Source organism: Miscanthus floridulus, chromosome 1, assembly GCF_019320115.1.
Source record: "Miscanthus floridulus cultivar M001 chromosome 1, ASM1932011v1, whole genome shotgun sequence".
In the NCBI taxonomy this organism is placed as follows: domain Eukaryota; kingdom Viridiplantae; phylum Streptophyta; class Magnoliopsida; order Poales; family Poaceae; genus Miscanthus; species Miscanthus floridulus.
The window spans coordinates 12,238,322-12,248,652 of NC_089580.1; the positions used below are offsets into that span (position 1 = coordinate 12,238,322).

A 10,331-nucleotide genomic window follows, 5' to 3' on the forward strand; every position below is an offset into this window, starting at 1 on the left:
CGGTGGCGGTGGCAGGCCCCCACAGGCAGCGGCGGCGCATCCGCACATGGCTCCACAAGGGCGGCGGCGCATCGACATCAGCTGCACAAGCTCCGGCGACTGCATTCTTAGCGGGGACGGGGACTCCGTCGGGTACAAAATCCCCGTGCGGGGACGGGGATGGGGCGAAGTTCTCCCCCGTGACCATTCGTGGGGACGGGGACGGGGAATTTTTGCCCCCACGGGGGCGGGGATGGGGAAGCAACCCCCGACGGGGAATTCCCCGTTGCCATCTTTAGTTCAGACTTTAGAAGACTGCCACATTCCGTGACTATGTTACAGTAACGGTACTAGTAGCTGGTAGACAAACTCCCATGGAGAAAACGAGGAGCGGTATTCCCATACGTACCGTTGCTGTTGCGTTCCGTAGGCTGTACAGCTGTACCAGCCTGCGTGCCTCAAAATGTAGAGATCTACAGCCTGTTTGGCGGGTGCTGATACGATGGTATATGATCGTAGATTATTTCTGCTGACTAATTTGATGTGAGAGAAAAATATTGTTCTAACTGAAAATGTTTATGACTAAACAAACATGCTGCTCCATATTCACATACAGTATCAGCCTGCCGCCATCATAAAAAGAAACAAATATTTTATTGGGGTTTCTTCTGAACCCAGCTACACAGACGCGTCAACGGTTCTGTTTCTTTCCCTGGTGCCCAGTACGCGGTACATTTTCCGGACCAAAGCGCTGTTCTGGACGAGGAGGACGCACTCCGAACAGTCTTTACCAATACTCGAGACAGCCAGCCACCAATAGTACGTACTACAATGAACGGCTACGGGCTACGGCTAAAATATCTCTCAGGCCTTTGAATACGCATGTATTCATATTAATCCACATGTGTTAAGTGGATTGAAGTAGAATTAAACTAAATTCTATTCCATTCCACTTCAACACATGTAGACTGAGTTGGATACACATGCATCCAACCAAGCCCTCAATGTATCTTCCTATTCTATACATAAGTTTACATACATTACATATGCCGCACTTTCTAACAGATGGAGGGAACTATAAACAGTGGGCGCATGGCCAGCGTCATTGCTCCTCATGTACGTCTGTCTCGTCGTATATCTCCTCCTGCGTCAACAAAAACGAAGAAGATAAGAATCACTGTACAGTGAATGTTGCAAAATGATACCTTGTAGGACAACAGTTGCGGTGCTCAAGCCATATGTGCACAAGATAGGACCTTTTGAGCCTCCATATCTATACTATAATATAAAAGACGTGCAATCTGAGAACTCCGATCGCTCTCACAAAACCACTGTTACCGGCACAGTTAACGTGAAAACTGTGCGCTACAGTAACAGGTTCATGCACAGTAACGGGACAAAATATAAACAGTACCGGGTTTATGTACAGTAACGGGTATGATATGAACAGTTCTCCGACCCATTAAGGAACAGTATAACTTCTTCGTTTTTCCGTTTTTTTTTTTCCAACACAGCACAAACCTTTTTCCCCCAATATTACCCGCGCAACGCGCGGGCTCACCTGCTAGTATTTATAAGGGCTAAGTTTCCTGGATTTATAGCTGGGGTTCAAAATTAGACAAAGACAAGAGTTGAGGGGTCAAAAATGGACTTAATCCTATTTATAATGAGGACATGTATGTAGCTGTTTTTAAGTACCCTCAACTTACTTTACTGAATTTCGTAATCTCTTTATAGTTTCCACAAATAAAATAATTACCATATTATTTCTAACAACAAAAATAATCACCATAATTTCGTAAGACAGCTACGATAAAAGTTCATCTGGTTTGAATGTGCTATCGGTAGGCAAGCATTATAGACAACAAAACAGTTTACTCGACAGCCTAAATAAACCTTAGAAATTTCCAGACCACTAACCTGCAGAAGCTCCTCAATGACATCCTCCATGGTTATGATTCCAACAGCCTCTTCATCTTCCCTCAGCGTGGGCAAGGGCTCTTTATGGACCTGCAGAACGTCTGATTGATCTTTGGACCATTTTTTAGGCCTATTTCCTCTATTTGATGCGTTCTGAGTGTTAGGGTAGCTCTTCCATCTTTGCAGCGGTGGTGGAAGGTTCTTCACGACCTTTTCGCTGTTCTTGTCATCAATAGCAATGGACACCTCTTTGTTCCACACCCAAAGAGAAGAAAGCAAAGAGAGCAAGATAATATGATAATGTGCACACCAGATGTGAGTTACTAAGGATGACTAATAAGGTGTAACAATTGCATAGGAACTCACCGAAAGTTCCACCATCATTGGCAGCTTGTTCAGCTGGTGGGTAACTTTGATTGTTTTTCCTTATGACCACAGCCATGTGGCTGTGACCTTTCTGAAATTCGTTTAGGATGTCATAGAGGGGCATATCTTCTAGAACACTGAAATCCAGCAAGGGGCACATGTGTTAGCTAAATATATATTAGGTCTTCCCTATAGTAATATGTTCACAATATGATGATCAAACTAGAAGGCTCCAACATTCGAATTGCTGAAGAAATAAACTATTCACTTTCCTATATCCAAATTTGAACTTGATGTGTTTAGTATACGAGTTTGAGAGCCATGACTTGTACAATAACTGGACTATAAGCCACTTGTATGCTAACCTAATTATACATGTCATATATATGAATGTTCTCCCAACAATGCCCCAATAGTGAAAACAACAAGCTAGCTGAAAGCCTGAAACCGCACTACACACTAGTTATTTAGGACCCACCCATCCTATAGCGATGTTCATGACTGGTATAAATAGGTTCTCTTGTGGAGCATCAAGGATACTGTGATAGGTCATTCTTTGTATTTCCAGTAACACTGATACATATGGAAACAGAGTTATAGTTCACTACAGAAACCACCTAAAACCGTTAAATGGAAAGAACTTTCATATATTACCGAGGAATTTTGCGGATAGTTACACTTTTTATAGGAACCTCATCATCAGCATTAACCGATAATAAATTCTTCACCTGAAAATCCATAAAGATAAATGCAATACAGTTATATCCGTAAAGGTTACCAAAAAAGAAATTTCTATACTCAAAAGTCATAGCCACTAATATTAACACACGTGCAACACATCCCACATTTTTATATTGTATTAGTCGATCATAGAAGAGAGACTACAAAAAACTCAGCAATTCTCACCAATGTCACACATGCCATTGTTGATAGCATTGCTTCATATTAAATCAATTTACACATTCACATGTTTCAGCCTTTACTAAATCACAGCTACACCTGCCTTGAGCATAATATCTAAGAGTAGCGACGTGAACAGGAGGTAAGTTTGAAGTACTTCTTCCTTAACAAAATAATAAAGTATGTTATGTGTGTTCAGCTTGATGCCTCGGGGACATAACTATAGTATGGCTAATCAAGTTGTTCAACCATATTTTTCGATCGAACAAGATGCCTGACGAGTGGAAGAAAAGTATATTGGTACCGATCTACAAGAATAAAGGGAATATTCAAAGTTGTACTAATTACCGGCGAATTAAGCTGATGAGCCATACTATGAAGCTATGGGAGAGAGTTATCGAGCATCGCTTGAGAGCAATAACGCGGGTCTCTATGAACCAATTTGGTTTCATGCCCGGAAGGTCAACCATGGAAGCCATTTTCTTAATAAGACAAGTTATGGAGCGGTATAGGGAGAAGAAGAAGGACCTACACATGGTTTTTATTGACTTGGAGAAGGCTTATGATAAAATACCAAGGAATGTTATGTGGTGGGCTTTGGACAAACATAAAGTCCCAACGAAGTACGTCGGGCTCATTAAGGACATGTACAACAATGTTATGACTAGTGTTCGAACAAGTGATGGAGACACGGATGACTTTTCGATTAGGATAGGACTACATCAAGGGTCAGCTTTGAGCCCTTATCTGTTTGCCTTAGTGATGGATGAGGTCATAAGGGACATGCCAGGGAACATCTCTTGGTGTATGCTTTTCGCGGACAATGTAGTGCTAGTTGATGAAAGTCGGACGGGAGTGAATCAGAAACTGGAGTTATGGCGGAAGACTTTGAATTCCAGAGGTTTTAGACTCAGTAGAACTAAAACTAAGTATATGAGATGTGACTTCGGCACTATTACTCGAGAGGAGGAAGATATTAGTCTGGAAGGCTAAGTAGTGCCTAGAAAGAATACCTTTCGATATTTAGGATCAATGCTACAGAGAGATGGGGATATTGATGAAGATGTTAGCCATAGAATCAAAGCAAGGTGGATAAAGTGGCACCAAGCATCTGGTGTCCTATGTGACAAAATGGTACCACAGAAGCTAAAAGGCAAGTTTTATAGGACGATGATTAGACCTGCTATGTTGTATGGTGCAGAATGTTGGCCTATGAAAAGACGACATGTTCAACAGATAAGTGTCGCGGAAATGCGTATGTTGCGTTGGATTTGCGGTCATACAAGAAGGGACCGAGTTCGGAACAATGATATACGTGATAAATTAGGGGTAGCACCAATTGAAGAAAAGCTTGTCCAACACCGGTTGAGATGGTTTGAACATGTCCAACGGAGACCTCCAGAGGCACCGGTGCGTAGTGGAATCCTAAGCCAGAATAGTAATGTGAAGAGAGGTAGAGGAAGACCGAAGTTGACTTGGGTAGAGGCAATAAAAGGAGACTTGAAAAGATGGAATATACCCAAAGACTTAGCCTTAGATAGGAGTGCTTGAAAAATAGTTATTCACATGCCTGAACCTTGATTGCTTCTGCTGGGTTTCAACTCTAGCCTACCCCAACTTGTTTGGGACTTAAAGGCTTTGTTGTTGTTGTTGTTGTTGTATGTGTGTCCAGCTTAATAAATCAATCTTCCACAAATTTCTATCTTGATTAAAAATACAAGTGCAAACAATTTATTAAACCAACACTACATACATGAACTGTTTGCTGTCAACTTCTCGCAAGGATTGACAATGGCAACCCTTTTTGGCTTAGTTCCCCTGCCATTTACCTGAATCTCTTCTGAACTTAATTTTGAATGTTCTATTTGGCTAGTAATCGGTAATCCTTACCACTGTGGAGAATCCTATTCTACGCAAAGATCTTTCTTCAACAAGGACAGACAACTGAAGGATAGATGGAAAATGCTAGAAATTTCCAATTTTTCCTGAAAAATGCATAGCATATTTTAATAGCAGGACATTACCAATATCAATCCAATAATATTTGTTTCCTTTTCATAATAAACAGGAACTCTGCTATGCCCTTTCTCAAGTACCTCTTGCATCAGATTCCTGTGTGAAGGAGACAATGGCACAGTTTGTTAACAACAATTCTGCATAACTGCAGCACGCTGTTTAAGACATAGAATGAGATATGACGTATTACCTGTCAAGTTTTGCATTTATATCAATTGCAAATGTTTGACACAAGGGTGTCATAGCATCTTTAGCTTTCTTTTCAGTCAGTTCAAGAGCTCCAGCTATTATGGTAGTTTCATCATGGGTTAATTCTCCACCTTTGCCAGCCTGTTTCAGTTACAAACAAGTAACATAGCTAAGATAACATAAACTTTCATACACGTGCAAACCTTCATGCCTCACAAAATCTATGCCATGACATCCTTGCTAAATGTGTCTGGATAGAATAAATGTAACACATCTATTAAGTCGATCAGCTGCATTCGAGCGTCTAAGATATATGCCCAAACCAGTAAAAAGATGTTTATAGCATATAACTTCGTTCGATATTCCAAGTAGGCATCATTTATTGTGTTCCATTGAATACACATCCACACCAGCAAATCATCCACAGATCCACTAATGACTCTCAAAACGAAATTATATTGTATTATCCGCTTTGAAAGCCTAAACATCGAGCTCACATAACCGTATGGTAGTGGTCTAAATATATTGTCATCTTATGCCTTCGGTTTTCACAAAACCCCTGCTTGTTCCAGTACCCTTCAGCCACTCTTCTCCTAAGCATTGGACTCACTAAATTACATACCTTGTTGCATCCTTATTGTTGACACAGATAAGGCTGCAAAATGATTGCTAAACTTTGACAAATGAAGTAGAAAGGTAACAAACTATGATAAGCTGTATAATCTAACTTGACAACCATCATAAGTTGGCTGTGATGAGTTGGAATAGCTCAATATCCTCCCTGCTTAAACATGTACATCAGCTATGGAAGACTTCACAGATCCATTTGAAGAAGACTTATTTGCCAATACCAAGCATACAATTCTGTTCTTATACGAGATGCTTGAATCAAGCAACCAAGCTTTAAACTAACACAGCACACAATATTTTCCTGCAATACCTTCTAAAGTACGAATGTGCTATGTAGAGACTGTGGTTAGCCAATGCCCATGTGATTGTTTCCTAGCGGGAGCATACAGAGATCGTGCCGAAAGCTACAGATAGATAGAAACACAAATACACTATGGGCAAGGCCAAGATCAGTCTAGATTCACAGCAAAGAAACATTTGCATGATAGACTTGCTACTTAGGAGACAACATAATTGGTATACCTCGTTCCCATGCATAGTGACAAGTGTCTTTAGTTCAGCTCTACGGAAGAGAGCTGTCTGACCATGACCCAGCAAATAGTCCAATAGCTGAAACAGAGGAAATTTTCAGTCCACATTATATATTGGAGAACTCGTCAAGTATTGTTAATACACTCTATCAGGGAGTACGCCTGTTACCTTGCTTATAGGATAGGCAATAGGAAAGCAGATCCAAACAAGCACACGAACTAATGGAGCAACTGAAGCACCAATAGCCAGCCCATAATGTGAGCAGATGGACTGTGGTAAGATCTGTTCATACCAAAATATTAGCGCATGATACCAAACTCAACACATGAAGCTGAGCATCCGTAAGTGAAAATTGGATGATTCACCTCACCAAACAGCAGAATCAGTGTCACTGATATCAAAATCGCACCCCAAGCAGTCACCAAGCTATCAAGGAATATGGGCAAAGCCTATACACAGACAAGCATATCATCACAACTTATTTATAGTGGGGTATCAAACTTTTGTAATCCAAGAGTCACTGGAAGCATAGAGCAGCACCTCCATGGCGCCAGCATTGCAGATTAGAAGAGTGCATAGCAGAAGGTGCTGGTTCTTCACAACAGGTAAAATCTTAGCTGCAACAAAGAAACATAGTGTCATACTGTCAGTACTGCTGAAAAAAGGCATCCAAGGTGCATTAGATATTTCCTGCAGTTTACCTAATAGAAATTTAATACTTTTGCATCAGATTCTGCAAATAATATATATCCTAGGAGTCATCTCCAACCATTTCAATGTGGCAAAATCCCACGGATATCAAACAAACCTAACTGAAGACACATTTTGCTTTCTACTAAAAACCACAACCTCGCACATCTTTTCCTAACAATATACTGTAAGTCTCACTTGAGAAGAAGAACAGGAAGACTTCTCCGTTCTTTTCAATGACTCTTCTTATATGTATAGTAGTATATAATAAAAAGGAAACCCCAAAGTTTGTGCCTAGATTTGGTTTGGTTTATATGTAAAAAACAAACCCCAATGTCTAGTGAAGCCAAAGCCAAAGCCCAAAGGCAGTGCAGCATTTTCATTATGTTTAGAGAAACTCAGAACCCACTGCCAGGTGATCAATACAGTCATATCCCATTCACATTTCACAGGCGACCAAGTCCAGAAACACGAGGCAACCAGGGTTTCCAGATACTCCTGGTCAACAATACGGCGAAACAGCCTATCAATTCAAATGTCCGAAACTCCTGATCAATCTTTAGTTTCACCATCCACCGATTCTCAAAGCAAAACGCCTATCCTATTACCCATGAATCGAACTGGCACCCTGCCACCCTGGAGCTGCTCGACGAAATGCCAAGCCAACTCGTGTACCGGCCCCAGCGAAATCCGACCAACCGCACATCCAAATCAGGCAGCGCACACGCCCCCGAGCAACATGACGACCTCGCACCTATACGCGAGAGAAGAGAAGGGGCCCGGAGCGGCCGAGAAACACGGGTGGCGACGGTAGTTGGATAGGAGAGGGTACCTGCGTGCTTGCGATCCTGCTCGGTGCCGGACTTGGCGAGCACCTCGAGATCGACGAGGCTGAGGGACATGAGGCCCAGGGTGAGGCCCGATATGAGGCCCGCGAAGAGCACGAGCACGACGATGATGACGATGTGCTCGAAGAAGGCCGCCGAGCAGCAGTGGTACTCCACCGCCATCCACCTCCGCCGCCGGCTCCTCTCTCCCCTCCTCCTGCTGCTTGACGACGACGAGAGCCACCACCACCACCACCACCAGAAGGTTCGCCCCCGCTCGTCCCGCGAGCTCGTGCCACCCCACCACCTCCTGCGTGGCGAGCGATTCCGCAGTTGCCTTCTTTATTTAGGAGCGTGGGCGTGGGCGTGCATGTGTCAACAACTGCGCAGTGACGCGTGGCCGGCGGAGGCCGGGTGGCCACCGACGAGGTGCTGACATGTGGGCCAGGTAGGCGCCCCGTTGGCCCACTTGGTCGGGGTTAGTGGTCCTGATTCGCGGCCGTACAAATTCGTCTTGCCGGAGGCGGGTCCGCGGTAGGGATGGGCCCAGGGTGCAGCGGCTAATTGCTGGAAGATTAGACACTGCGCGAACTTTTGGGCTGTCGGCATTTATAACGGCGCTTCCGTGTATGAACGGGCGGTGGCGTCTGACGACTACCACCATCGCCTCCCTTCAGATCATGGTCAAAGGTACCACCGGCTTGAGCATATCTCACGTCAGATTTATGTATGTATAACTATATAAGAAGTCACCGAAATGGAACAGATTTCCCCCACTATGAAGTGTGTTCTGAGTATCTGAATGATAGCGCACAATTTCATGAGTGGTCTGATTTATTCGGCAAGGTCTAATTTGCAAGCAAAGGGAGGCAAATCCATGGAAAGCCCCTACGAAGAACTGAATGGCTTCTCACTCTAAGATAAAATCTAAAATCCCAAGGGAATTTAAGTTTTCGAACTAGCCTTAAGTAATGCCGGCCCATTTTTCCTTTCCTTACTGTTAAATACGGTTTTTCGATATTTTGATCAGCCTTTTGAATTGGTCTTCTTACATTTTCTTGACAGTAATTTGAAGATTAATGTGACATCTGTGATTTGAAAAATTTAAGTACACCAATGATATTTAGCTGCGCATAACACGTAGCCTAATGTAACATTAAACGTACGTGCGAAGTTGTGGTTGCTTTATTCCATATTCGACTTTGTGGGTGCAGGAAGTCTCTCGAACTCTAATGCAAAATATATAGCTGGAGCACCGAGCACGTCATCAGGCCAGGATAATTAGAGCAGCTGCCTTCATGCTTGCATGCCGGGCGCGTGTAAAGCCGGTGCTGCACGGGCCGTGGACGAAGCGCCGCGTCGTCCAGCAGGCTGTCACTTATTTTTGCTTACGTGGCAAATAAATAGTTACAAATATCAGTAGCAGACTAGCGGTACTAATAAAGCTGTGAAAACTGGAGCCAAATCAAGAAGGATAAGCTGGAGATTACAGGAGCTTGATTGGAAGTGCGTGGTCATGGGACTTGGATGGCAATCCGGAGAACATAGTCTTTTTGTTTGGCTGTGGCTTATCGTAAATGATCGTAAATTTTTAGTTAGAATAGTATTTTTCTCTCACACAAACCAGCACACAAACCAGCTAATAGTACTTCTTCATAAATCAGCAACAATACGAACCAGCCAACCGAACATGCTGATACCTTGAGGGATGAACTGGATCCATGAGTGATCGGGCTTGGGAACAGATGGTTGCACCTGACCTGTGGACGACAGACTGGAGAGACTCTTGGCGGGAGAGGGCAGGATTTTGGTCTTTGGAGCTTCTGCACGTACGACAGGAAAACCGGAAACGCCTTGGCTCAATCTGCACGGGAGACTGCCAGGACGGATCGATTGCCGTGCGCACAGACTTCTGTCCCATGGAATGTTTGATAAGTATTAGATATAGACTAAAAAATAACTAATTGTACATATTACCACTAATTTGTGAGATGAAATTTTAAAGCCTAATTAGTTCATAATTTGACAATGTGGTGCTATAGTAAACATGTGCTAATGATGGATTAATTAGGCTTAATAAATTCGTATCGTGGATTACTGAGGACTTCTGCAATTTGTTTAATTACTATCCGAACACTCGATGTGACACCCCTATGTAACACCCGATGTAACACCCCTAAACTTTAGCCCCTGGATTTAAACACTCCCAAAGAAACCAGGCACTGCCTTCCCTAATGGCGAAAGCATCGTTTTTTCGACCATCATCGATGGGCGCGTGAGGAC

The 10,331-nt window shown here is 43.1% G+C and overlaps 1 pseudogene; it reads right to left on the reverse strand.

Moving 5' to 3' along the window:
- Positions 1–584: 584 nt before the first annotated feature.
- Positions 585–8,435, reverse strand: LOC136544414 (DUF21 domain-containing protein At2g14520-like; annotated as a pseudogene).
- Between the last annotated feature and the right edge of the window lie 1,896 nt (positions 8,436–10,331).